This window comes from Saccostrea echinata, unplaced genomic scaffold (assembly GCF_033153115.1).
Source record: "Saccostrea echinata isolate AGI-Se365-2 ecotype Australia unplaced genomic scaffold, CSIRO_AGI_Sech_v1 ptg000012l, whole genome shotgun sequence".
NCBI classification, from domain to species: domain Eukaryota; kingdom Metazoa; phylum Mollusca; class Bivalvia; order Ostreida; family Ostreidae; genus Saccostrea; species Saccostrea echinata.
In genome coordinates, this window is record NW_026889761.1 from 12,961,754 (window position 1) to 12,969,188 (window position 7,435).

Here is a 7,435-nt window from a genome sequence, read left to right on the forward strand (position 1 = left end):
TAATAGCTGCCCAATTTATACTGTATAAACTGGCTTAATAAACTGCGGTAGCCAACTGGTACGGCGCTCGCTTCGTGATCGGGAAGCACGGGTTCGTTTCTCGTTCGCCGCGCCGCGTCAAACCCAAGACGTACACATAGGTAGTGCCTGTTCCTTCGCCAAGCGCCCGGCACTACATGTAGAAGTAAAAGTCACGGGTCTTTCGATGAGACCTTTAAAAACGAGATCCCGTGTCAACAATGGGCGATGGCACGATACAGGACCCTCACTGCTCAATGGCCCTGAGTGCTGAGTATAGGTCTAAATTTGAAGCCCTTCACAACAGCATACACTGACGTCTCTATTTGAGTGAAACATTCCGAATGGGACGTAAAACAACTTAAAATCAATCAGTCAATCAATCCAATCTTTGAACAAGACAGAAATAGTTTTTTAACATTTTTACGATAAAAAAACAGCATATTTTTACGTATCTATGTAAATGTATGTTGAAACATTGCAACTACATTGCAAACTATATTAGTAAAGTTTTTTTTCTAAAATATTTCAGAAGGGGCCTTGTATATTTAATAGATACAGATTCTAGGCATTGTACAGAGACAGAAAGTAGACATAGTAAAACAATATAACATTCCTTCTCAAGAAAATTCCAAAATGTTTTAATCTTTATAGATCTAGATGAGATGAAATTAGATAACATTTCGAACGTAATGTTTTTAGGGAAATTTTTGAGATATAAAACAGTTACATTCCAAGAAATGACATACTCTGTTACTATTTTTCAATTTTCAACATTTTTTTCCCGTTTTCTTTCTTTTTTTTTTTTTACATAATATCTATCTTACTCAAATCTGAAATCATTTTTTTGTCCCAGTGTTCAGCGACGATGAGTGGGCTCGGAAAGTAAGGTTGAAAAGGAACATGAATTCTGCATTCAGACTTTAATAGATTCGAATTGCTGGGGGGAAAAACATTATCACGCTTTTGCAAATTTGTAGTTAGGCACACATAGATGTTTACTAGTCCGAAAAGGTATATCATAACCTGATTTGGTAATTCTAAGAATAAAATGAAAGCTTCGTGAATTTACTATTTAATTATTCTATTTTGAACTTGAAATAATAACTTATTTAAAAAATATCTAAATATTAATGTAAATTTAAGTACATATAATTATTTTATAAATCAACATTTTTGTATTTAAGACCTCAATGTGATCATTTTGCCTCCAGGTAGATTAAAGATTGAACTTTAAACTATATCTCAATTTTTTTTTATCAATCTTCTAATTCAAAAGTTACAGTCATTAGCACTTCAATATTACCAATCTATTAGTCTAATCTAACATTTCCCACAATATTTCCAAAGTTAAACTAGATATTAAAAAAATCTGACATACGGATTTGTGAACACTCATTTGAGAAGCAACCCATCCAGTTTTCAGTAAAATTGGTCAATAATTAAGGGAACTGAATCCTTTAAAATAATCCCACAAACTGTCTGATTTTACTTTATAGTAGAGGGCAAAAACCTATTAAACAACACAATCTGCCAAAGCTATGAATATATGACACCTTGGAGATTCAGCTTTGGATCCTGTCACTTAGCCATATATCCTATGCATATTCACAAGAATAGGAGGTTCTTTTCTGTATCTAGATGCTTTTAATTAAGTAAAATAGGTTCAATTCTGAATCAGAAAGATTTCCCGGCAAAATGGCAAGAGCTAAGCTCCACCTCTTATCTTATGATCATCAGTGATTTTGATTTCCTATAAATCTAGATTCCCTGTAGTTTGATTACTGATAACCTCTGTGTGGCTAGTGAAGAATTCCCCAAGAGGTCAAAGTGATTTATTGCATCTCTCAAGAGCAGGCAGTCACAGATCAAATCAGAAGCTTCAATAACGGAACATTCAAGTGTTTATGTTTCATTATTGTTAAATAATTAGAAAATCACTTCATAATTACCAAGAATTTTACATGCATTATAAGGCAGTGATTAACTTCTTTTTCTCAGTCAAATATTTCAAAATTGTTAAAAATCTTGAAATAAGCCTTTGATGTATCCTTAAAAAGGAACATCATGTCTTTTTAGCGTCTCGGATTTATAAGCTTGCTCTGTTTGAAGTTTTTGAACCACTCTTCAATCTGTGCCTTGATTGCGAACCTAAAAGACTGTCTTTACCAAATACGATTCTGTATCTGGTAGACTGGGTATTTGAAGAGATTGACCGCCACTTGTTCAAAAAATTCTTTTATAATTCAGATAAGCTTTAATGTAGTAACACTTTGAAAATTCAAGTCTGACAAATAAGTAGAAATAATAAATATATATTGGTGAAATACACAAACTTGTTAAATTTTCAAATAAAATTTGAAACTTGTAAATTAATCCAAATTACGTTTGAGCAATATTATGCTTTTTATGTAAAATATTTTTAATCATGATATATAGCACATATAATAAAAAACTATAGCAATGAATTTGTTTTTTAAATTTCTTTCTGCATTACTTTCCCTTTGGTAACTCTCCTGTATTCTTTGGCAATACTTGGACGAGTTATTCTATTCGGCAAACCTCGGCAGATTTCGGTACCCTAAGTCTAACTTATTTTCCCATGGAACTCTATACAAACCTTTTTGGCCTCTCAGTCCTCTACTAATTGGCACCCTTTGAAAATTTATTCTAAGTGCTAATAAAAAAAAGTCCGAAAAATATAGGGTCCCATGGCGTTTATAGGTCAAAATTGCAGTTGTTTATAACTTATAGCGATTGGCAGTAAATGACACTCTGCCAAAAATATCAACCCCCACTCCTACAATCTCTCCTGGTATTTCTATATTTGCTGTAATATTCCTACATTCCAACATTTATATCGAACATTGATATTTTTACTTTAAAATGAAAATAATTACATACCTGAATTCAGCCAATCAAATAACACACACTATTCTACTTTCCATAACAAACAAAACCACGTGTACATCCGGGGATTTGGTATTCTTATTCCAACATCGGATGTATGAGAAAAGTTTATATGTAGCTACGCCTAACATTTGTAATACTACGCTGTTTAATTACTCTACCGGAAAAAGTACCTTCTTTCGAAAAGAAGTGATTAAAATGGCGTCTTTTGATGAATGTATCATGTTTTGTTAAGGAAATTATTGTCATCTATTTCGAGAAAAACACATAATTTTTAAAGAGACCGAGTTACAAACGTTGAGAGTGTTATATGATAGAAAAGATTGTACATGTATTTCCATATTGCAGACAGGTAATGGTAAAAGAATAATTTTTCTGTTACTGCCTTGGTTCGCTCAAAGGCAGCTTAAACGTGAAAAACCAAAGTGTATATTGGTGGTTTCACTATTAAATTCTTGATGATTGATTAAGTGATGAGCAAAAGGAAGGCAGGATTAGAACATGCTTTTTAAATATTTCCGGTATGTGATTTTACTCAAATCTGTGTATTCGTCTATGGGAGTCTTTTTTTAAAGTAAATTTTAGGTTCTTGTGAAAAATCATAACAACCAATGATCCAGTCAAATCTTACAAAAGTTTTCCAATGCAAACATTTCCATGTTAATTATTTGTGATTAATTTTATTTTAAGGTATACACAGTATAACAATTGGAGACGATTTGATGAAAGAGGAGATGAAATTGATCCGTCAGTTTCAAAATCTCTAAGTCTAGAGTCTGAAGTACCATTTGAACAATGAAATATATGGAGATAACGAACAGTATCAAGCTCAAAAGTCCATTAATCAATACAAAATAGGAGCAGAGCAAACACGGACCTCCAAACATCAGAGGTGGGATCAGGTGCCATGGAGGAGTGAGCATCCCCTGCCGACCGGTCACATCCGCCGTGTGCTCCTTGTCATGATCGGGAAATAACGGAAAAAACAACTGTTGAATGGAGAATTCAATTTGTTTTATCCTTACCCTGAACTTCTCATCAAAATCATCAAGTTTTCTAGACTTCTACGAACAAAATTCTACCAGGATATTAATGGGGCAGTTGTTTTTGACTAAGTCTATATGATTTCTGCATGGAAAGATATGGCACTAATGACATATGAAATGAAATTCACTAAATTACTCTCATGTTTTCTTATATGTTCCATTTTTTAACTGAAAACGACACAGCAATATGTATCAAATTGAATTCAATTTTGGATAATATTGCCAAATTTTCAATAAAGGGCTACGTACGAGTGTTCGATTCCTCCTCGATAGTATAGGAAAAGATAATGCAAATAGGACAAATAGCCTAAATTATCCCAGGTAACCCAAATTTTAAATAAAATATAAAGTCTTTTAAAGTGTATGTATTTTATATCTATATTATATTTCATGCTCTAATTGTTAAAGTTTTGGTTTCATGTCTTTTGACAGGGATGGCAATTTCAGCACTGCATGAGCTTGGATAAACTGATATGCGTGTTTGGGAATGCAATACATTTACTCTTGACAGCAACAACAACTCTCAGAGCCATTGAGATACTCTCACAGCAAATGATTTAAGATAAACAAAGTTTCTGTTGTTGATTTTAATATGGAAAACATATTTTTTTTTTAAATTCGAAATAGACTACCAAATATAAAGAAATAACTAGACGAGCTTGTTGCAAAGCAACAAATAAGTCTTCCGTCTATATTTGATGAGATGAGATTGAGATCGAGAGACTTCTACGGTCATATGTGCAAAAATGAACCATTTACCATTACTCTCGGTTTGACCGGAAGTGACGTCATTTTGACGACTTTTAATGGTCTCCTTAGCTGCTACTTATCATTTTGAACAACTTTGCTTCTATGAAGCTATTCAAATTCTCAATACTTTTTGAGATATCAGGAAAACACTTTTGGCCCCTCTAGCTCCCTAATTTGAGGGGCCAGGCCCTTATTGTTGGTATCATTTGAAGGATCGTAACATTCTTCACAACTTTTGTTCTATATGTTTTAACAAAATATTTACAGGTAAAAAGGTATTATAGAAAAAGTGTTAGAAAAATTAAAATTCCCGATAAGACTTTTTTCGGGCCATAGCGAGCGCCGATGCGCGGCACTTCCGATAAAAATGAAACGCCTTCCGCATATCTACAGAGATAGGTCTACCATACCTGAAAGTTTCATGCTTCTAACTAAAGCCGTATATGAGAAAATCTGCGGACAACCCGAACCTTCGAAAACCATTAAATCGGCAATATCTCCGGACCGGAAGTGACGTTATCAAAACAGAAAAAACGCATAAGGCTTAACTGATGTTACATACGTCCTGAAAGTTTCATGGAAATCCATCGAGCCGTTCTCGAGAAATCGCGTGCACAAAATCGGTAAGAAAAAAAACAATAACGAGCAAAGCTCGTTGCAAAGCAACGAGTGGGTCTTCCCTCTCAGCGATTAGCTTGTAAGTTGATGTAATAAATGGATAATTATTTGTTTAATTTCCACTTGAAGGTTACATGTTTTTGTTTAGATTGTCAACTTTGTTAACATTCTCTCTTCTTTGACCCAAATATAAAGAGACCTCATCTCTTGAACTATGAATCTGGAGTGAGCATGAGGATATATAATCCAACTGCACTCTCTCCAACAGTACTCTTGAAATTGTATCCACAACACTTATACTCCCAGACCTTCATTTCTTGAACTTTGACTTTTGATTTTTAATTTCTAGACTTTTCTCTTCTATTTATCTAGCATCTTTGATGCAATCATGATAGTTAAATGTGACATACTACATAATCACCAGTGTTTTGCTATATCACTGTCATAATAATTGCTTGAAAAAACATTTACACAGCATAACTGTAAGAAGAACAGCCTTTTTAAAAATTACAAAAATTTCGATTTTAGTAACCATAGCAATACCATTCATCAAAATATGAGAAAACAATAAAGACAATTGTGTATCTCGGTGTAGTCCACTTGCATGCAAAGTTATATTAAAATCAGACCAAACTGTTGGAAGAGTAGTGTTTTTAATTATTTCATAGAAATTTCTATGTTTGATAACCATTGCATCATGGTTAATTGAAATAAAAAAAGATAAAAAGAATTATGTAACTTAGAGTTGTCTATTTGTAATCGAAGTTATATTGAAATCAGACCAATTTCTTGAAATAAAAAATTGCAATGTTGTAGTTGAAAAAGATTAATAATATTTTACATGTAACATGTTGCTACAATCATGAAAGGTCATGTTGCAAAATTTTGAATTAAATTAGAGGGGTTATGACTGTTTTATCACTAATTATAGATGATCAATGCAAAAAAAAGTCGAGAATTGCAACGCCATTGAAAGTCTTGGAGAGCACCGAGCTATTAAAACATTATTTCTTCAGACAGGAAAATACCTAAAAGAGACTGAAATGTTTTTAGATGCTTCAGGGATTGCCTATACATATCTTGGACAAAAGTGTTCAAATAGTAGTAGCTTTGTTAATAGAAGGATTGACATTTTTGATGACCCAGTCCATGCGATATCTCAGTATACTGCTTATCGCATGGACATTGTGCCTATGGATTTTGCATTGTTTCCATACCTATTGCTTTACTGCGTACACATAGATTTTAAGATCTCACTAATATTTGATATGCAACAAAAGAAAAAAGTAACATGACTTGCTATACTTATTCAATTTTAAAGTAGGGAAAAGACATGTAAAGTGTATAGAACTGAAAAGTATTTATAGCTGTGAAAAGCTTAACAGGTTTGGAATCAGGTTGTCACATCACCTAACAACAACAAAAAACATCAAATGTTTGCTCCTTGAATCATATGACTGTACAGTAAAAATCATTGTACATTTTCAAAATTTTAGTAAATGGACCTGATTTTTTACATACTAATAAACATATAAACAAAATTTAAGAATTTAATCAGACAAATGTCATTTTTCAAAGTGCACAGTAAATTTTCCGTAAATCAATGTGTCTGCAAACTTTTCTAACAACCCTCGTTCATGTACGTCCCCTTAGCACTGAAAACATTTGAAACATGCACATATGTAAACACTTGTTGTTGTATATGCCAAAATAGCAGTTCTCTCTAAATTATTTTGTAGAAATACATATATTACAAGTCTTTAATGTATTAAGGCCTGATGTGTCCATAATCCTAGCTGGAAGGACTTTAATCCTTTTGTGAATGTTTAAATTTCACTATGCTGCTTATCCTTTGTCATCTCCAAAGATATGCTCTTCTGGCAAATATGGTCATGCATGGTATCAAATTTCAGTTATCAGATGACAGACACACCTATCCAAAAAAAATGAAATTTCTCATTTAAATTAAACAAGAGACCCAAGGGCCTTAAATCGCTCTTCTGATAAACTGTACAACCTATCACTTCTATTTGAAGCCTCTAAGTATCCTTTATATTTAGATAAAGCCTTGAAATTCAAAAGGTAGGTCATCA

General features: G+C 32.9%; 1 pseudogene; it reads left to right on the plus strand.

Moving 5' to 3' along the window:
* Window positions 1–3,126: 3,126 nt before the first annotated feature.
* Window positions 3,127–4,535, plus strand: LOC133185020 (uncharacterized; annotated as a pseudogene).
* Window positions 4,536–7,435: the final 2,900 nt, after the last annotated feature.